The sequence below is a fragment of the Hyla sarda genome, unplaced genomic scaffold (genome assembly GCF_029499605.1).
Source record: "Hyla sarda isolate aHylSar1 unplaced genomic scaffold, aHylSar1.hap1 scaffold_798, whole genome shotgun sequence".
Taxonomy (NCBI): domain Eukaryota; kingdom Metazoa; phylum Chordata; class Amphibia; order Anura; family Hylidae; genus Hyla; species Hyla sarda.
The window spans coordinates 116,013-137,419 of record NW_026610823.1 but is presented as its reverse complement, the minus strand read 5'-3'; the positions used below and the strand labels follow the sequence as shown (position 1 = coordinate 137,419).

The following is a 21,407-nucleotide window of genomic DNA, read 5'->3' as shown; positions in this document are numbered from 1 at the left end:
GAGACCCCCCCCCCCCCCCCATGTTATGTTACATAGTTACATAGTTAGTACGGTCGAAAAAAGACATATGTCCATCAAGTTCAACCAGGGAATTAAGGGGTAGGGGTGTGGCGCGATATTGGGGAAGGGATGAGATTTTATATTTCTTCATAAGCATTAATCTTATTTTGTCAATTAGGAACATTCAGCACCCACCCGCTATCAAGGCAGCTGCCTATCATGTCATGCCCTACCTGCACAGGTGTGCTGGCTACTCAAATGATCCAATTAAGGAGGCCATTTAGTCAGCAGCAGCAGAAGTCCTGTGCCTGGACGCTCCAACAGCGGCCAGACACAAGCAGAAGCAGCAGAAGCAGCAGCAGCAGCACCACCTTTTGTTTTTTGGCTGCAGCAGCAAGGCCCACAGGGCTGGCTAGCTGGCTAGCCAGCAAGCAGGTAGCAATGAAAGTAGGAATCTTTCTTTTTAACCCTGTAAGGGGGTGGTGCACTGTACCCGAAGATACTGCCATATCGGGTCAATGCATAGGGCGACGGAAGCAAGCTTCGAAATCGGCCCCCGTTCTCAAAAATCCATTTAATATATGGTCCCCAGATAGGGGACGTATCAGATATTAAACTGATAAGAACAGATACTACACTTGATCTTAGCCAAAAGGCCGAGAAGCGATAACCGTGAAAGGGGCGGGCCCAACAAGGTCCCCTTCATGGGCACTATCACTGCTTGCTGTCAGGGAGGCTGCCAGACAATTTTCCATGCACACTCTGGGCTGGGGGGCAGTCAACCACCAGTACACACAGCAGAACCTAAACCCATACCATTATTGCTAAGCAGCAAGACAGGGGCCCATTGCACTCCCACGGGGCCTTTTTAAATGCAATCCATAACCCGGATTTGCCAGGAACCCTTCTTACTCCTCCTACTTGCATGTGACACTGGGCTTAGGATCTGCATAGGAAACACACACACAAGCACACACCTACCTTTGTTGCCTGCAGATGCCTCCTTGGCTGTCCCCAAACGGTATCAAACCAACACCCACGGGAAGCTGTAAGCATAGAGGACATGCCTGCACCCCATTGGACTTACCTGTGTGGGTTAAATCCGGGTTATTTGACAACCTATGGCGGTGATGGTTCTGCTCAGGCAGAGCAGTGCTGATGCTCCTCATAAAGCTGTCGCTGCTGTGAAGGTTCTAGGTGACATCACAAATCCCTATGGTTACATACACAACAGAGCTGGGTTGTTGTTGTTTACACTCTGCAAGGCCTGTGGAAGTGAGTGACATCATAGCACTGTAGTTCTGAGGGTTCTAGATGGATGCAACAATCTCCTGTTGCTTCTATGAAGGCCATAATAGACGACATCACCAAACAGCTCCATAGTCACATACACAGCAAAGGAGAGATGTTGTTTACACCTAGTGATGTCAGTGGTATTGAGTGACATCACAGCACAGTGCTAAGGCTCCTGGGCCTGGACACAGCAGCGGCTGCAATATCTCAACGGAGAATACGTTTATATATATGTGTGTGTGTGCGCGTATATATATATATATATATATATATATATATATATATATATATTTCTCCGCCGAAATCACTTTTAAACCCATTTCCACCTTTTTTTCCCTTCTCTTCCTCTTACTTTTTTTTCACGTTTTTTTACGTTTTTCTCCTTTTCGCCTCTTTTCTGGGCGTATTATTCTTCTTTTTCTTCTTTTTTTTCGTCTAATGCATACCCCATCAGTGCAGCAATGCTTATTCAATACCGCCAGCAGATGGAGACACTGGGGGATAATTTTCTAAGGATTTATACTGATTTTTCCTGTCTGAATTTGTCGCACAGAAAGTTGCAGGCCAAATATGTGTGACATTTCTGCGACTTTAGCTTCTAGAGCATTTTTACAACATTATACATAGGTGCTGAATACATAAAAAGCGACTGTTCAGCGACAGACAAGTCGCATCGGCTGAAAGTAGGCCAGAATGTCAGTCCATGTTGGAGCAGGTTTAGATACAGTCTAAAGTATAGATCTCAAAGTCTGTGCACAGAATTTAGCAAGGGCCTCGCACCTTCTGATGCATCAGGTAGGTGCACAATAGCATAGCCTAACCCTCTGTACTTTGGTCTATATTGATGCGGGACATAGACAGCCAGCTGATGACCAATCCATTAGTGCAATGGATGGCTGGAAGCATTTGTCTTTGCCTTTGCAATACCACAGAAGCAATGCATGGTCAATGTACAGCAATGACACACCTGTGTGAACAGCCAGGAGACCCCCCCCCCCCCCCCATGTTATGTTACATAGTTACATAGTTAGTACGGTCGAAAAAAGACATATGTCCATCAAGTTCAACCAGGGAATTAAGGGGTAGGGGTGTGGCGCGATATTGGGGAAGGGATGAGATTTTATATTTCTTCATAAGCATTAATCTTATTTTGTCAATTAGGAACATTCAGCACCCACCCGCTATCAAGGCAGCTGCCTATCATGTCATGCCCTACCTGCACAGGTGTGCTGGCTACTCAAATGATCCAATTAAGGAGGCCATTTAGTCAGCAGCAGCAGAAGTCCTGTGCCTGGACGCTCCAACAGCGGCCAGACACAAGCAGAAGCAGCAGCAGCACCTTTTGTTTTTTGGCTGCAGCAGCAAGGCCCACAGGGCTGGCTAGCTGGCTAGCCAGCAAGCAGGTAGCAATGAAAGTAGGAATCTTTCTTTTTAACCCTGTAAGGGGGTGGTGCACTGTACCCGAAGATACTGCCATATCGGGTCAATGCATAGGGCGACGGAAGCAAGCTTCGAAATCGGCCCCCGTTCTCAAAAATCCATTTAATATATGGTCCCCAGATAGGGGACGTATCAGATATTAAACTGATAAGAACAGATACTACACTTGATCTTAGCCAAAAGGCCGAGAAGCGATAACCGTGAAAGGGGCGGGCCCAACAAGGTCCCCTTCATGGGCACTATCACTGCTTGCTGTCAGGGAGGCTGCCAGACAATTTTCCATGCACACTCTGGGCTGGGGGGCAGTCAACCACCAGTACACACAGCAGAACCTAAACCCATACCATTATTGCTAAGCAGCAAGACAGGGGCCCATTGCACTCCCACGGGGCCTTTTTAAATGCAATCCATAACCCGGATTTGCCAGGAACCCTTCTTACTCCTCCTACTTGCATGTGACACTGGGCTTAGGATCTGCATAGGAAACACACACACAAGCACACACCTACCTTTGTTGCCTGCAGATGCCTCCTTGGCTGTCCCCAAACGGTATCAAACCAACACCCACGGGAAGCTGTAAGCATAGAGGACATGCCTGCACCCCATTGGACTTACCTGTGTGGGTTAAATCCGGGTTATTTGACAACCTATGGCGGTGATGGTTCTGCTCAGGCAGAGCAGTGCTGATGCTCCTCATAAAGCTGTCGCTGCTGTGAAGGTTCTAGGTGACATCACAAATCCCTATGGTTACATACACAACAAAGCTGGGTTGTTGTTGTTGTTTACACTCTGCAAGGCCTGTGGAAGTGAGTGACATCATAGCACTGTAGTTCTGAGGGTTCTAGATGGATGCAACAATCTCCTGTTGCTTCTATGAAGGCCATAATAGACGACATCACCAAACAGCTCCATAGTCACATACACAGCAAAGGAGAGATGTTGTTTACACCTAGTGATGTCAGTGGTATTGAGTGACATCACAGCACAGTGCTAAGGCTCCTGGGCCTGGACACAGCAGCGGCTGCAATATCTCAACGGAGAATACGTTTATATATATGTGTGTGTGTGCGCGTATATATATATATATATATATATATATATATATATATATATATATATATATATTTCTCCGCCGAAATCACTTTTAAACCCATTTCCACCTTTTTTTCCCTTCTCTTCCTCTTACTTTTTTTTCACGTTTTTTTACGTTTTTCTCCTTTTCGCCTCTTTTCTGGGCGTATTATTCTTCTTTTTCTTCTTTTTTTTCGTCTAATGCATACCCCATCAGTGCAGCAATGCTTATTCAATACCGCCAGCAGATGGAGACACTGGGGGATAATTTTCTAAGGATTTATACTGATTTTTCCTGTCTGAATTTGTCGCACAGAAAGTTGCAGGCCAAATATGTGTGACATTTCTGCGACTTTAGCTTCTAGAGCATTTTTACAACATTATACATAGGTGCTGAATACATAAAAAGCGACTGTTCAGCGACAGACAAGTCGCATCGGCTGAAAGTAGGCCAGAATGTCAGTCCATGTTGGAGCAGGTTTAGATACAGTCTAAAGTATAGATCTCAAAGTCTGTGCACAGAATTTAGCAAGGGCCTCGCACCTTCTGATGCATCAGGTAGGTGCACAATAGCATAGCCTAACCCTCTGTACTTTGGTCTATATTGATGCGGGACATAGACAGCCAGCTGATGACCAATCCATTAGTGCAATGGATGGCTGGAAGCATTTGTCTTTGCCTTTGCAATACCACAGAAGCAATGCATGGTCAATGTACAGCAATGACACACCTGTGTGAACAGCCAGGAGACCCCCCCCCCCCCATGTTATGTTACATAGTTACATAGTTAGTACGGTCGAAAAAAGACATATGTCCATCAAGTTCAACCAGGGAATTAAGGGGTAGGGGTGTGGCGCGATATTGGGGAAGGGATGAGATTTTATATTTCTTCATAAGCATTAATCTTATTTTGTCAATTAGGAACATTCAGCACCCACCCGCTATCAAGGCAGCTGCCTATCATGTCATGCCCTACCTGCACAGGTGTGCTGGCTACTCAAATGATCCAATTAAGGAGGCCATTTAGTCAGCAGCAGCAGAAGTCCTGTGCCTGGACGCTCCAACAGCGGCCAGACACAAGCAGAAGCAGCAGAAGCAGCAGCAGCAGCACCACCTTTTGTTTTTTGGCTGCAGCAGCAAGGCCCACAGGGCTGGCTAGCTGGCTAGCCAGCAAGCAGGTAGCAATGAAAGTAGGAATCTTTCTTTTTAACCCTGTAAGGGGGTGGTGCACTGTACCCGAAGATACTGCCATATCGGGTCAATGCATAGGGCGACGGAAGCAAGCTTCGAAATCGGCCCCCGTTCTCAAAAATCCATTTAATATATGGTCCCCAGATAGGGGACGTATCAGATATTAAACTGATAAGAACAGATACTACACTTGATCTTAGCCAAAAGGCCGAGAAGCGATAACCGTGAAAGGGGCGGGCCCAACAAGGTCCCCTTCATGGGCACTATCACTGCTTGCTGTCAGGGAGGCTGCCAGACAATTTTCCATGCACACTCTGGGCTGGGGGGCAGTCAACCACCAGTACACACAGCAGAACCTAAACCCATACCATTATTGCTAAGCAGCAAGACAGGGGCCCATTGCACTCCCACGGGGCCTTTTTAAATGCAATCCATAACCCGGATTTGCCAGGAACCCTTCTTACTCCTCCTACTTGCATGTGACACTGGGCTTAGGATCTGCATAGGAAACACACACACAAGCACACACCTACCTTTGTTGCCTGCAGATGCCTCCTTGGCTGTCCCCAAACGGTATCAAACCAACACCCACGGGAAGCTGTAAGCATAGAGGACATGCCTGCACCCCATTGGACTTACCTGTGTGGGTTAAATCCGGGTTATTTGACAACCTATGGCGGTGATGGTTCTGCTCAGGCAGAGCAGTGCTGATGCTCCTCATAAAGCTGTCGCTGCTGTGAAGGTTCTAGGTGACATCACAAATCCCTATGGTTACATACACAACAAAGCTGGGTTGTTGTTGTTTACACTCTGCAAGGCCTGTGGAAGTGAGTGACATCATAGCACTGTAGTTCTGAGGGTTCTAGATGGATGCAACAATCTCCTGTTGCTTCTATGAAGGCCATAATAGACGACATCACCAAACAGCTCCATAGTCACATACACAGCAAAGGAGAGATGTTGTTTACACCTAGTGATGTCAGTGGTATTGAGTGACATCACAGCACAGTGCTAAGGCTCCTGGGCCTGGACACAGCAGCGGCTGCAATATCTCAACGGAGAATACGTTTATATATATGTGTGTGTGTGCGCGTATATATATATATATATATATATATATATATATATATATATATATTTCTCCGCCGAAATCACTTTTAAACCCATTTCCACCTTTTTTTCCCTTCTCTTCCTCTTACTTTTTTTTCACGTTTTTTTACGTTTTTCTCCTTTTCGCCTCTTTTCTGGGCGTATTATTCTTCTTTTTCTTCTTTTTTTTCGTCTAATGCATACCCCATCAGTGCAGCAATGCTTATTCAATACCGCCAGCAGATGGAGACACTGGGGGATAATTTTCTAAGGATTTATACTGATTTTTCCTGTCTGAATTTGTCGCACAGAAAGTTGCAGGCCAAATATGTGTGACATTTCTGCGACTTTAGCTTCTAGAGCATTTTTACAACATTATACATAGGTGCTGAATACATAAAAAGCGACTGTTCAGCGACAGACAAGTCGCATCGGCTGAAAGTAGGCCAGAATGTCAGTCCATGTTGGAGCAGGTTTAGATACAGTCTAAAGTATAGATCTCAAAGTCTGTGCACAGAATTTAGCAAGGGCCTCGCACCTTCTGATGCATCAGGTAGGTGCACAATAGCATAGCCTAACCCTCTGTACTTTGGTCTATATTGATGCGGGACATAGACAGCCAGCTGATGACCAATCCATTAGTGCAATGGATGGCTGGAAGCATTTGTCTTTGCCTTTGCAATACCACAGAAGCAATGCATGGTCAATGTACAGCAATGACACACCTGTGTGAACAGCCAGGAGACCCCCCCCCCCCCCATGTTATGTTACATAGTTACATAGTTAGTACGGTCGAAAAAAGACATATGTCCATCAAGTTCAACCAGGGAATTAAGGGGTAGGGGTGTGGCGCGATATTGGGGAAGGGATGAGATTTTATATTTCTTCATAAGCATTAATCTTATTTTGTCAATTAGGAACATTCAGCACCCACCCGCTATCAAGGCAGCTGCCTATCATGTCATGCCCTACCTGCACAGGTGTGCTGGCTACTCAAATGATCCAATTAAGGAGGCCATTTAGTCAGCAGCAGCAGAAGTCCTGTGCCTGGACGCTCCAACAGCGGCCAGACACAAGCAGAAGCAGCAGAAGCAGCAGCAGCAGCACCACCTTTTGTTTTTTGGCTGCAGCAGCAAGGCCCACAGGGCTGGCTAGCTGGCTAGCCAGCAAGCAGGTAGCAATGAAAGTAGGAATCTTTCTTCTTAACCCTGTAAGGGGGTGGTGCACTGTACCCGAAGATACTGCCATATCGGGTCAATGCATAGGGCGACGGAAGCAAGCTTCGAAATCGGCCCCCGTTCTCAAAAATCCATTTAATATATGGTCCCCAGATAGGGGACGTATCAGATATTAAACTGATAAGAACAGATACTACACTTGATCTTAGCCAAAAGGCCGAGAAGCGATAACCGTGAAAGGGGCGGGCCCAACAAGGTCCCCTTCATGGGCACTATCACTGCTTGCTGTCAGGGAGGCTGCCAGACAATTTTCCATGCACACTCTGGGCTGGGGGGCAGTCAACCACCAGTACACACAGCAGAACCTAAACCCATACCATTATTGCTAAGCAGCAAGACAGGGGCCCATTGCACTCCCACGGGGCCTTTTTAAATGCAATCCATAACCCGGATTTGCCAGGAACCCTTCTTACTCCTCCTACTTGCATGTGACACTGGGCTTAGGATCTGCATAGGAAACACACACACAAGCACACACCTACCTTTGTTGCCTGCAGATGCCTCCTTGGCTGTCCCCAAACGGTATCAAACCAACACCCACGGGAAGCTGTAAGCATAGAGGACATGCCTGCACCCCATTGGACTTACCTGTGTGGGTTAAATCCGGGTTATTTGACAACCTATGGCGGTGATGGTTCTGCTCAGGCAGAGCAGTGCTGATGCTCCTCATAAAGCTGTCGCTGCTGTGAAGGTTCTAGGTGACATCACAAATCCCTATGGTTACATACACAACAAAGCTGGGTTGTTGTTGTTTACACTCTGCAAGGCCTGTGGAAGTGAGTGACATCATAGCACTGTAGTTCTGAGGGTTCTAGATGGATGCAACAATCTCCTGTTGCTTCTATGAAGGCCATAATAGACGACATCACCAAACAGCTCCATAGTCACATACACAGCAAAGGAGAGATGTTGTTTACACCTAGTGATGTCAGTGGTATTGAGTGACATCACATCACAGCACAGTGCTAAGGCTCCTGGGCCTGGACACAGCAGCGGCTGCAATATCTCAACGGAGAATACGTTTATATATATGTGTGTGTGTGCGCGTATATATATATATATATATATATATATATATATATATATATATATATATATATTCTCCGCCGAAATCACTTTTAAACCCATTTCCACCTTTTTTTCCCTTCTCTTCCTCTTACTTTTTTTTCACGTTTTTTTACGTTTTTCTCCTTTTCGCCTCTTTTCTGGGCGTATTATTCTTCTTTTTCTTCTTTTTTTTCGTCTAATGCATACCCCATCAGTGCAGCAATGCTTATTCAATACCGCCAGCAGATGGAGACACTGGGGGATAATTTTCTAAGGATTTATACTGATTTTTCCTGTCTGAATTTGTCGCACAGAAAGTTGCAGGCCAAATATGTGTGACATTTCTGCGACTTTAGCTTCTAGAGCATTTTTACAACATTATACATAGGTGCTGAATACATAAAAAGCGACTGTTCAGCGACAGACAAGTCGCATCGGCTGAAAGTAGGCCAGAATGTCAGTCCATGTTGGAGCAGGTTTAGATACAGTCTAAAGTATAGATCTCAAAGTCTGTGCACAGAATTTAGCAAGGGCCTCGCACCTTCTGATGCATCAGGTAGGTGCACAATAGCATAGCCTAACCCTCTGTACTTTGGTCTATATTGATGCGGGACATAGACAGCCAGCTGATGACCAATCCATTAGTGCAATGGATGGCTGGAAGCATTTGTCTTTGCCTTTGCAATACCACAGAAGCAATGCATGGTCAATGTACAGCAATGACACACCTGTGTGAACAGCCAGGAGACCCCCCCCCCCCCCCCCATGTTATGTTACATAGTTACATAGTTAGTACGGTCGAAAAAAGACATATGTCCATCAAGTTCAACCAGGGAATTAAGGGGTAGGGGTGTGGCGCGATATTGGGGAAGGGATGAGATTTTATATTTCTTCATAAGCATTAATCTTATTTTGTCAATTAGGAACATTCAGCACCCACCCGCTATCAAGGCAGCTGCCTATCATGTCATGCCCTACCTGCACAGGTGTGCTGGCTACTCAAATGATCCAATTAAGGAGGCCATTTAGTCAGCAGCAGCAGAAGTCCTGTGCCTGGACGCTCCAACAGCGGCCAGACACAAGCAGAAGCAGCAGAAGCAGCAGCAGCAGCACCACCTTTTGTTTTTTGGCTGCAGCAGCAAGGCCCACAGGGCTGGCTAGCTGGCTAGCCAGCAAGCAGGTAGCAATGAAAGTAGGAATCTTTCTTTTTAACCCTGTAAGGGGGTGGTGCACTGTACCCGAAGATACTGCCATATCGGGTCAATGCATAGGGCGACGGAAGCAAGCTTCGAAATCGGCCCCCGTTCTCAAAAATCCATTTAATATATGGTCCCCAGATAGGGGACGTATCAGATATTAAACTGATAAGAACAGATACTACACTTGATCTTAGCCAAAAGGCCGAGAAGCGATAACCGTGAAAGGGGCGGGCCCAACAAGGTCCCCTTCATGGGCACTATCACTGCTTGCTGTCAGGGAGGCTGCCAGACAATTTTCCATGCACACTCTGGGCTGGGGGGCAGTCAACCACCAGTACACACAGCAGAACCTAAACCCATACCATTATTGCTAAGCAGCAAGACAGGGGCCCATTGCACTCCCACGGGGCCTTTTTAAATGCAATCCATAACCCGGATTTGCCAGGAACCCTTCTTACTCCTCCTACTTGCATGTGACACTGGGCTTAGGATCTGCATAGGAAACACACACACAAGCACACACCTACCTTTGTTGCCTGCAGATGCCTCCTTGGCTGTCCCCAAACGGTATCAAACCAACACCCACGGGAAGCTGTAAGCATAGAGGACATGCCTGCACCCCATTGGACTTACCTGTGTGGGTTAAATCCGGGTTATTTGACAACCTATGGCGGTGATGGTTCTGCTCAGGCAGAGCAGTGCTGATGCTCCTCATAAAGCTGTCGCTGCTGTGAAGGTTCTAGGTGACATCACAAATCCCTATGGTTACATACACAACAAAGCTGGGTTGTTGTTGTTTACACTCTGCAAGGCCTGTGGAAGTGAGTGACATCATAGCACTGTAGTTCTGAGGGTTCTAGATGGATGCAACAATCTCCTGTTGCTTCTATGAAGGCCATAATAGACGACATCACCAAACAGCTCCATAGTCACATACACAGCAAAGGAGAGATGTTGTTTACACCTAGTGATGTCAGTGGTATTGAGTGACATCACAGCACAGTGCTAAGGCTCCTGGGCCTGGACACAGCAGCGGCTGCAATATCTCAACGGAGAATACGTTTATATATATGTGTGTGTGTGCGCGTATATATATATATATATATATATATATATATATATATATATATATTTCTCCGCCGAAATCACTTTTAAACCCATTTCCACCTTTTTTTCCCTTCTCTTCCTCTTACTTTTTTTTCACGTTTTTTTACGTTTCCTTTTCGCCTCTTTTCTGGGCGTATTATTCTTCTTTTTCTTCTTTTTTTTCGTCTAATGCATACCCCATCAGTGCAGCAATGCTTATTCAATACCGCCAGCAGATGGAGACACTGGGGGATAATTTTCTAAGGATTTATACTGATTTTTCCTGTCTGAATTTGTCGCACAGAAAGTTGCAGGCCAAATATGTGTGACATTTCTGCGACTTTAGCTTCTAGAGCATTTTTACAACATTATACATAGGTGCTGAATACATAAAAAGCGACTGTTCAGCGACAGACAAGTCGCATCGGCTGAAAGTAGGCCAGAATGTCAGTCCATGTTGGAGCAGGTTTAGATACAGTCTAAAGTATAGATCTCAAAGTCTGTGCACAGAATTTAGCAAGGGCCTCGCACCTTCTGATGCATCAGGTAGGTGCACAATAGCATAGCCTAACCCTCTGTACTTTGGTCTATATTGATGCGGGACATAGACAGCCAGCTGATGACCAATCCATTAGTGCAATGGATGGCTGGAAGCATTTGTCTTTGCCTTTGCAATACCACAGAAGCAATGCATGGTCAATGTACAGCAATGACACACCTGTGTGAACAGCCAGGAGACCCCCCCCCCCCCCCCCATGTTATGTTACATAGTTACATAGTTAGTACGGTCGAAAAAAGACATATGTCCATCAAGTTCAACCAGGGAATTAAGGGGTAGGGGTGTGGCGCGATATTGGGGAAGGGATGAGATTTTATATTTCTTCATAAGCATTAATCTTATTTTGTCAATTAGGAACATTCAGCACCCACCCGCTATCAAGGCAGCTGCCTATCATGTCATGCCCTACCTGCACAGGTGTGCTGGCTACTCAAATGATCCAATTAAGGAGGCCATTTAGTCAGCAGCAGCAGAAGTCCTGTGCCTGGACGCTCCAACAGCGGCCAGACACAAGCAGAAGCAGCAGAAGCAGCAGCAGCAGCACCACCTTTTGTTTTTTGGCTGCAGCAGCAAGGCCCACAGGGCTGGCTAGCTGGCTAGCCAGCAAGCAGGTAGCAATGAAAGTAGGAATCTTTCTTTTTAACCCTGTAAGGGGGTGGTGCACTGTACCCGAAGATACTGCCATATCGGGTCAATGCATAGGGCGACGGAAGCAAGCTTCGAAATCGGCCCCCGTTCTCAAAAATCCATTTAATATATGGTCCCCAGATAGGGGACGTATCAGATATTAAACTGATAAGAACAGATACTACACTTGATCTTAGCCAAAAGGCCGAGAAGCGATAACCGTGAAAGGGGCGGGCCCAACAAGGTCCCCTTCATGGGCACTATCACTGCTTGCTGTCAGGGAGGCTGCCAGACAATTTTCCATGCACACTCTGGGCTGGGGGGCAGTCAACCACCAGTACACACAGCAGAACCTAAACCCATACCATTATTGCTAAGCAGCAAGACAGGGGCCCATTGCACTCCCACGGGGCCTTTTTAAATGCAATCCATAACCCGGATTTGCCAGGAACCCTTCTTACTCCTCCTACTTGCATGTGACACTGGGCTTAGGATCTGCATAGGAAACACACACACAAGCACACACCTACCTTTGTTGCCTGCAGATGCCTCCTTGGCTGTCCCCAAACGGTATCAAACCAACACCCACGGGAAGCTGTAAGCATAGAGGACATGCCTGCACCCCATTGGACTTACCTGTGTGGGTTAAATCCGGGTTATTTGACAACCTATGGCGGTGATGGTTCTGCTCAGGCAGAGCAGTGCTGATGCTCCTCATAAAGCTGTCGCTGCTGTGAAGGTTCTAGGTGACATCACAAATCCCTATGGTTACATACACAACAAAGCTGGGTTGTTGTTGTTTACACTCTGCAAGGCCTGTGGAAGTGAGTGACATCATAGCACTGTAGTTCTGAGGGTTCTAGATGGATGCAACAATCTCCTGTTGCTTCTATGAAGGCCATAATAGACGACATCACCAAACAGCTCCATAGTCACATACACAGCAAAGGAGAGATGTTGTTTACACCTAGTGATGTCAGTGGTATTGAGTGACATCACAGCACAGTGCTAAGGCTCCTGGGCCTGGACACAGCAGCGGCTGCAATATCTCAACGGAGAATACGTTTATATATATGTGTGTGTGTGCGCGTATATATATATATATATATATATATATATATATATATATATATATCTCCGACGAAATCACTTTTAAACCCATTTCCACCTTTTTTTCCCTTCTCTTCCTCTTACTTTTTTTTCACGTTTTTTTACGTTTTTCTCCTTTTCGCCTCTTTTCTGGGCGTATTATTCTTCTTTTTCTTCTTTTTTTTCGTCTAATGCATACCCCATCAGTGCAGCAATGCTTATTCAATACCGCCAGCAGATGGAGACACTGGGGGATAATTTTCTAAGGATTTATACTGATTTTTCCTGTCTGAATTTGTCGCACAGAAAGTTGCAGGCCAAATATGTGTGACATTTCTGCGACTTTAGCTTCTAGAGCATTTTTACAACATTATACATAGGTGCTGAATACATAAAAAGCGACTGTTCAGCGACAGACAAGTCGCATCGGCTGAAAGTAGGCCAGAATGTCAGTCCATGTTGGAGCAGGTTTAGATACAGTCTAAAGTATAGATCTCAAAGTCTGTGCACAGAATTTAGCAAGGGCCTCGCACCTTCTGATGCATCAGGTAGGTGCACAATAGCATAGCCTAACCCTCTGTACTTTGGTCTATATTGATGCGGGACATAGACAGCCAGCTGATGACCAATCCATTAGTGCAATGGATGGCTGGAAGCATTTGTCTTTGCCTTTGCAATACCACAGAAGCAATGCATGGTCAATGTACAGCAATGACACACCTGTGTGAACAGCCAGGAGACCCCCCCCCCCCCCCCCCATGTTATGTTACATAGTTACATAGTTAGTACGGTCGAAAAAAGACATATGTCCATCAAGTTCAACCAGGGAATTAAGGGGTAGGGGTGTGGCGCGATATTGGGGAAGGGATGAGATTTTATATTTCTTCATAAGCATTAATCTTATTTTGTCAATTAGGAACATTCAGCACCCACCCGCTATCAAGGCAGCTGCCTATCATGTCATGCCCTACCTGCACAGGTGTGCTGGCTACTCAAATGATCCAATTAAGGAGGCCATTTAGTCAGCAGCAGCAGAAGTCCTGTGCCTGGACGCTCCAACAGCGGCCAGACACAAGCAGAAGCAGCAGAAGCAGCAGCAGCAGCACCACCTTTTGTTTTTTGGCTGCAGCAGCAAGGCCCACAGGGCTGGCTAGCTGGCTAGCCAGCAAGCAGGTAGCAATGAAAGTAGGAATCTTTCTTTTTAACCCTGTAAGGGGGTGGTGCACTGTACCCGAAGATACTGCCATATCGGGTCAATGCATAGGGCGACGGAAGCAAGCTTCGAAATCGGCCCCCGTTCTCAAAAATCCATTTAATATATGGTCCCCAGATAGGGGACGTATCAGATATTAAACTGATAAGAACAGATACTACACTTGATCTTAGCCAAAAGGCCGAGAAGCGATAACCGTGAAAGGGGCGGGCCCAACAAGGTCCCCTTCATGGGCACTATCACTGCTTGCTGTCAGGGAGGCTGCCAGACAATTTTCCATGCACACTCTGGGCTGGGGGGCAGTCAACCACCAGTACACACAGCAGAACCTAAACCCATACCATTATTGCTAAGCAGCAAGACAGGGGCCCATTGCACTCCCACGGGGCCTTTTTAAATGCAATCCATAACCCGGATTTGCCAGGAACCCTTCTTACTCCTCCTACTTGCATGTGACACTGGGCTTAGGATCTGCATAGGAAACACACACACAAGCACACACCTACCTTTGTTGCCTGCAGATGCCTCCTTGGCTGTCCCCAAACGGTATCAAACCAACACCCACGGGAAGCTGTAAGCATAGAGGACATGCCTGCACCCCATTGGACTTACCTGTGTGGGTTAAATCCGGGTTATTTGACAACCTATGGCGGTGATGGTTCTGCTCAGGCAGAGCAGTGCTGATGCTCCTCATAAAGCTGTCGCTGCTGTGAAGGTTCTAGGTGACATCACAAATCCCTATGGTTACATACACAACAAAGCTGGGTTGTTGTTGTTTACACTCTGCAAGGCCTGTGGAAGTGAGTGACATCATAGCACTGTAGTTCTGAGGGTTCTAGATGGATGCAACAATCTCCTGTTGCTTCTATGAAGGCCATAATAGACGACATCACCAAACAGCTCCATAGTCACATACACAGCAAAGGAGAGATGTTGTTTACACCTAGTGATGTCAGTGGTATTGAGTGACATCACAGCACAGTGCTAAGGCTCCTGGGCCTGGACACAGCAGCGGCTGCAATATCTCAACGGAGAATACGTTTATATATATGTGTGTGTGTGCGCGTATATATATATATATATATATATATATATATATATATATATATTTCTCCGCCGAAATCACTTTTAAACCCATTTCCACCTTTTTTTCCCTTCTCTTCCTCTTACTTTTTTTTCACGTTTTTTTACGTTTTTCTCCTTTTCGCCTCTTTTCTGGGCGTATTATTCTTCTTTTTCTTCTTTTTTTTCGTCTAATGCATACCCCATCAGTGCAGCAATGCTTATTCAATACCGCCAGCAGATGGAGACACTGGGGGATAATTTTCTAAGGATTTATACTGATTTTTCCTGTCTGAATTTGTCGCACAGAAAGTTGCAGGCCAAATATGTGTGACATTTCTGCGACTTTAGCTTCTAGAGCATTTTTACAACATTATACATAGGTGCTGAATACATAAAAAGCGACTGTTCAGCGACAGACAAGTCGCATCGGCTGAAAGTAGGCCAGAATGTCAGTCCATGTTGGAGCAGGTTTAGATACAGTCTAAAGTATAGATCTCAAAGTCTGTGCACAGAATTTAGCAAGGGCCTCGCACCTTCTGATGCATCAGGTAGGTGCACAATAGCATAGCCTAACCCTCTGTACTTTGGTCTATATTGATGCGGGACATAGACAGCCAGCTGATGACCAATCCATTAGTGCAATGGATGGCTGGAAGCATTTGTCTTTGCCTTTGCAATACCACAGAAGCAATGCATGGTCAATGTACAGCAATGACACACCTGTGTGAACAGCCAGGAGACCCCCCCCCCCATGTTATGTTACATAGTTACATAGTTAGTACGGTCGAAAAAAGACATATGTCCATCAAGTTCAACCAGGGAATTAAGGGGTAGGGGTGTGGCGCGATATTGGGGAAGGGATGAGATTTTATATTTCTTCATAAGCATTAATCTTATTTTGTCAATTAGGAACATTCAGCACCCACCCGCTATCAAGGCAGCTGCCTATCATGTCATGCCCTACCTGCACAGGTGTGCTGGCTACTCAAATGATCCAATTAAGGAGGCCATTTAGTCAGCAGCAGCAGAAGTCCTGTGCCTGGACGCTCCAACAGCGGCCAGACACAAGCAGAAGCAGCAGAAGCAGCAGCAGCAGCACCACCTTTTGTTTTTTGGCTGCAGCAGCAAGGCCCACAGGGCTGGCTAGCTGGCTAGCCAGCAAGCAGGTAGCAATGAAAGTAGGAATCTTTCTTTTTAACCCTGTAAGGGGGTGGTGCACTGTACCCGAAGATACTGCCATATCGGGTCAATGCATAGGGCGACGGAAGCAAGCTTCGAAATCGGCCCCCGTTCTCAAAAATCCATTTAATATATGGTCCCCAGATAGGGGACGTATCAGATATTAAACTGATAAGAACAGATACTACACTTGATCTTAGCCAAAAGGCCGAGAAGCGATAACCGTGAAAGGGGCGGGCCCAACAAGGTCCCCTTCATGGGCACTATCACTGCTTGCTGTCAGGGAGGCTGCCAGACAATTTTCCATGCACACTCTGGGCTGGGGGGCAGTCAACCACCAGTACACACAGCAGAACCTAAACCCATACCATTATTGCTAAGCAGCAAGACAGGGGCCCATTGCACTCCCACGGGGCCTTTTTAAATGCAATCCATAACCCGGATTTGCCAGGAACCCTTCTTACTCCTCCTACTTGCATGTGACACTGGGCTTAGGATCTGCATAGGAAACACACACACAAGCACACACCTACCTTTGTTGCCTGCAGATGCCTCCTTGGCTGTCCCCAAACGGTATCAAACCAACACCCACGGGAAGCTGTAAGCATAGAGGACATGCCTGCACCCCATTGGACTTACCTGTGTGGGTTAAATCCGGGTTATTTGACAACCTATGGCGGTGATGGTTCTGCTCAGGCAGAGCAGTGCTGATGCTCCTCATAAAGCTGTCGCTGCTGTGAAGGTTCTAGGTGACATCACAAATCCCTATGGTTACATACACAACAAAGCTGGGTTGTTGTTGTTTACACTCTGCAAGGCCTGTGGAAGTGAGTGACATCATAGCACTGTAGTTCTGAGGGTTCTAGATGGATGCAACAATCTCCTGTTGCTTCTATGAAGGCCATAATAGACGACATCACCAAACAGCTCCATAGTCACATACACAGCAAAGGAGAGATGTTGTTTACACCTAGTGATGTCAGTGGTATTGAGTGACATCACAGCACAGTGCTAAGGCTCCTGGGCCTGGACACAGCAGCGGCTGCAATATCTCAACGGAGAATACGTTTATATATATGTGTGTGTGTGCGCGTATATATATATATATATATATATATATATATATATATATATTTCTCCGCCGAAATCACTTATAAACCCATTTCCACCTTTTTTTCCCTTCTCTTCCTCTTACTTTTTTTTCACGTTTTTTTACGTTTTTCTCCTTTTCGCCTCTTTTCTGGGCGTATTATTCTTCTTTTTCTTCTTTTTTTTCGTCTAATGCATACCCCATCAGTGCAGCAATGCTTATTCAATACCGCCAGCAGATGGAGACACTGGGGGATAATTTTCTAAGGATTTATACTGATTTTTCCTGTCTGAATTTGTCGCACAGAAAGTTGCAGGCCAAATATGTGTGACATTTCTGCGACTTTAGCTTCTAGAGCATTTTTACAACATTATACATAGGTGCTGAATACATAAAAAGCGACTGTTCAGCGACAGACAAGTCGCATCGGCTGAAAGTAGGCCAGAATGTCAGTCCATGTTGGAGCAGGTTTAGATACAGTCTAAAGTATAGATCTCAAAGTCTGTGCACAGAATTTAGCAAGGGCCTCGCACCTTCTGATGCATCAGGTAGGTGCACAATAGCATAGCCTAACCCTCTGTACTTTGGTCTATATTGATGCGGGACATAGACAGCCAGCTGATGACCAATCCATTAGTGCAATGGATGGCTGGAAGCATTTGTCTTTGCCTTTGCAATACCACAGAAGCAATGCATGGTCAATGTACAGCAATGACACACCTGTGTGAACAGCCAGGAGACCCCCCCCCCCCCCCCATGTTATGTTACATAGTTACATAGTTAGTACGGTCGAAAAAAGACATATGTCCATCAAGTTCAACCAGGGAATTAAGGGGTAGGGGTGTGGCGCGATATTGGGGAAGGGATGAGATTTTATATTTCTTCATAAGCATTAATCTTATTTTGTCAATTAAGAACATTCAGCACCCACCCGCTATCAAGGCAGCTGCCTATCATGTCATGCCCTACCTGCACAGGTGTGCTGGCTACTCAAATGATCCAATTAAGGAGGCCATTTAGTCAGCAGCAGCAGAAGTCCTGTGCCTGGACGCTCCAACAGCGGCCAGACACAAGCAGAAGCAGCAGAAGCAGCAGCAGCACCACCTTTTGTTTTTTGGCTGCAGCAGCAAGGCCCACAGGGCTGGCTAGCTGGCTAGCCAGCAAGCAGGTAGCAATGAAAGTAGGAATCTTTCTTTTTAACCCTGTAAGGGGGTGGTGCACTGTACCCGAAGATACTGCCATATCGGGTCAATGCATAGGGCGACGGAAGCAAGCTTCGAAATCGGCCCCCGTTCTCAAAAATCCATTTAATATATGGTCCCCAGATAGGGGACGTATCAGATATTAAACTGATAAGAACAGATACTACACTTGATCTTAGCCAAAAGGCCGAGAAGCGATAACCGTGAAAGGGGCGGGCCCAACAAGGTCCCCTTCATGGGCACTATCACTGCTTGCTGTCAGGGAGGCTGCCAGACAATTTTCCATGCACACTCTGGGCTGGGGGGCAGTCAACCACCAGTACACACAGCAGAACCTAAACCCATACCATTATTGCTAAGCAGCAAGACAGGGGCCCATTGCACTCCCACGGGGCCTTTTTAAATGCAATCCATAACCCGGATTTGCCAGGAACCCTTCTTACTCCTCCTACTTGCATGTGACACTGGGCTTAGGATCTGCATAGGAAACACACACACAAGCACACACCTACCTTTGTTGCCTGCAGATGCCTCCTTGGCTGTCCCCAAACGGTATCAAACCAACACCCACGGGAAGCTGTAAGCATAGAGGACATGCCTGCACCCCATTGGACTTACCTGTGTGGGTTAAATCCGGGTTATTTGACAACCTATGGCGGTGATGGTTCTGCTCAGGCAGAGCAGTGCTGATGCTCCTCATAAAGCTGTCGCTGCTGTGAAGGTTCTAGGTGACATCACAAATCCCTATGGTTACATACACAACAAAGCTGGGTTGTTGTTGTTTACACTCTGCAAGGCCTGTGGAAGTGAGTGACATCATAGCACTGTAGTTCTGAGGGTTCTAGATGGATGCAACAATCTCCTGTTGCTTCTATGAAGGCCGTAATAGACGACATCACCAAACAGCTCCATAGTCACATACACAGCAAAGGAGAGATGTTGTTTACACCTAGTGATGTCAGTGGTATTGAGTGACATCACAGCACAGTGCTAAGGCTCCTGGGCCTGGACACAGCAGCGGCTGCAATATCTCAACGGAGAATACGTTTATATATATGTGTGTGTGTGCGCGTATATATATATATATATATATATATATATATATATATATATATATTTCTCCGCCGAAATCACTTTTAAACCCATTTCCACCTTTTTTTCCCTTCTCTTCCTCTTACTTTTTTTTCACGTTTTTTTACGTTTTTCTCCTTTTCGCCTCTTTTCTGGGCGGATTATTCTTCTTTTTCTTCTTTTTTTTCGTCTAATGCATACCCCATCAGTGCAGCAATGCTTATTCAATACCGCCAGCAGATGGAGACACTGGGGGATAATTTTCTAAGGATTTATACTGATTTTTCCTGTCTGAATTTGTCGCACAGAAAGTTGCAGGCCAAATATGTGTGACATTTCTGCGACTTTAGCTTCTAGAGCATTTTTACAACATTATACATAGGTGCTGAATACATAAAAAGCGACTGTTCAGCGACAGACAAGTCGCATCGGCTGAAAGTAGGCCAGAATGTCAGTCCATGTTGGAGCAGGTTTAGATACAGTCTAAAGTATAGATCTCAAAGTCTGTGCACAGAATTTAGCAAGGGCCTCGCACCTTCTGATGCATCAGGTAGGTGCACAATAGCATAGCCTAACCCTCTGTACTTTGGTCTATATTGATGCGGGACATAGACAGCCAGCTGATGACCAATCCATTAGTGCAATGGATGGCTGGAAGCATTTGTCTTTGCCTTTGCAATACCACAGAAGCAATGCATGGTCAATGTACAGCAATGACACACCTGTGTGAACAGCCAGGAGACCCCCCCCCCCCCCCCATGTTATGTTACATAGTTACATAGTTAGTACGGTCGAAAAAAGACATATGTCCATCAAGTTCAACCAGGGAATTAAGGGGTAGGGGTGTGGCGCGATATTGGGGAAGGGATGAGATTTTATATTTCTTCATAAGCATTAATCTTATTTTGTCAATTAGGAACATTCAGCACCCACCCGCTATCAAGGCAGCTGCCTATCATGTCATGCCCTACCTGCACAGGTGTGCTGGCTACTCAAATGATCCAATTAAGGAGGCCATTTAGTCAGCAGCAGCAGAAGTCCTGTGCCTGGACGCTCCAACAGCGGCCAGACACAAGCAGAAGCAGCAGAAGCAGCAGCAGCAGCACCACCTTTTGTTTTTTGGCTGCAGCAGCAAGGCCCACAGGGCTGGCTAGCTGGCTAGCCAGCAAGCAGGTAGCAATGAAAGTAGGAATCTTTCTTTTTAACCCTGTAAGGGGGTGGTGCACTGTACCCGAAGATACTGCCATATCGGGTCAATGCATAGGGCGACGGAAGCAAGCTTCGAAATCGGCCCCCGTTCTCAAAAATCCATTTAATATATGGTCCCCAGATAGGGGACGTATCAGATATTAAACTGATAAGAACAGATACTACACTTGATCTTAGCCAAAAGGCCGAGAAGCGATAACCGTGAAAGGGGCGGGCCCAACAAGGTCCCCTTCATGGGCACTATCACTGCTTGCTGTCAGGGAGGCTGCCAGACAATTTTCCATGCACACTCTGGGCTGGGGGGCAGTCAACCACCAGTACACACAGCAGAACCTAAACCCATACCATTATTGCTAAGCAGCAAGACAGGGGCCCATTGCACTCCCACGGGGCCTTTTTAAATGCAATCCATAACCCGGATTTGCCAGGAACCCTTCTTACTCCTCCTA

At 46.2% G+C, this 21,407-nt stretch overlaps 10 non-coding genes across 10 annotated transcripts; all 10 read right to left on the bottom strand.

Moving 5' to 3' along the window:
- Positions 1 to 477: 477 nt before the first annotated feature.
- Positions 478 to 668, bottom strand: LOC130346639 (U2 spliceosomal RNA). Its single transcript, XR_008884807.1, has one exon. It is a non-coding gene; the product is annotated as a U2 spliceosomal RNA (small nuclear RNA).
- Positions 669 to 2,738: 2,070 nt separating this feature from the next.
- Positions 2,739 to 2,929, bottom strand: LOC130346638 (U2 spliceosomal RNA). The gene has a single exon (XR_008884806.1). It is a non-coding gene; the product is annotated as a U2 spliceosomal RNA (small nuclear RNA).
- A 2,095-nt stretch (positions 2,930 to 5,024) lies between these two features.
- On the bottom strand, positions 5,025 to 5,215 carry LOC130346637 (U2 spliceosomal RNA). The gene has a single exon (XR_008884805.1). It is a non-coding gene; the product is annotated as a U2 spliceosomal RNA (small nuclear RNA).
- Positions 5,216 to 7,300: 2,085 nt separating this feature from the next.
- LOC130346636 (U2 spliceosomal RNA) lies at positions 7,301 to 7,491 on the bottom strand. Its single transcript, XR_008884804.1, has one exon. It is a non-coding gene; the product is annotated as a U2 spliceosomal RNA (small nuclear RNA).
- A 2,100-nt stretch (positions 7,492 to 9,591) lies between these two features.
- Positions 9,592 to 9,782, bottom strand: LOC130346635 (U2 spliceosomal RNA). Its single transcript, XR_008884803.1, has one exon. It is a non-coding gene; the product is annotated as a U2 spliceosomal RNA (small nuclear RNA).
- A 2,084-nt stretch (positions 9,783 to 11,866) lies between these two features.
- On the bottom strand, positions 11,867 to 12,057 carry LOC130346633 (U2 spliceosomal RNA). The gene has a single exon (XR_008884801.1). It is a non-coding gene; the product is annotated as a U2 spliceosomal RNA (small nuclear RNA).
- Positions 12,058 to 14,144: 2,087 nt separating this feature from the next.
- LOC130346632 (U2 spliceosomal RNA) lies at positions 14,145 to 14,335 on the bottom strand. The gene has a single exon (XR_008884800.1). It is a non-coding gene; the product is annotated as a U2 spliceosomal RNA (small nuclear RNA).
- Positions 14,336 to 16,415: 2,080 nt separating this feature from the next.
- Positions 16,416 to 16,606, bottom strand: LOC130346630 (U2 spliceosomal RNA). Its single transcript, XR_008884799.1, has one exon. It is a non-coding gene; the product is annotated as a U2 spliceosomal RNA (small nuclear RNA).
- A 2,080-nt stretch (positions 16,607 to 18,686) lies between these two features.
- LOC130346629 (U2 spliceosomal RNA) lies at positions 18,687 to 18,877 on the bottom strand. Its single transcript, XR_008884798.1, has one exon. It is a non-coding gene; the product is annotated as a U2 spliceosomal RNA (small nuclear RNA).
- A 2,087-nt stretch (positions 18,878 to 20,964) lies between these two features.
- Positions 20,965 to 21,155, bottom strand: LOC130346628 (U2 spliceosomal RNA). Its single transcript, XR_008884797.1, has one exon. It is a non-coding gene; the product is annotated as a U2 spliceosomal RNA (small nuclear RNA).
- Positions 21,156 to 21,407: the final 252 nt, after the last annotated feature.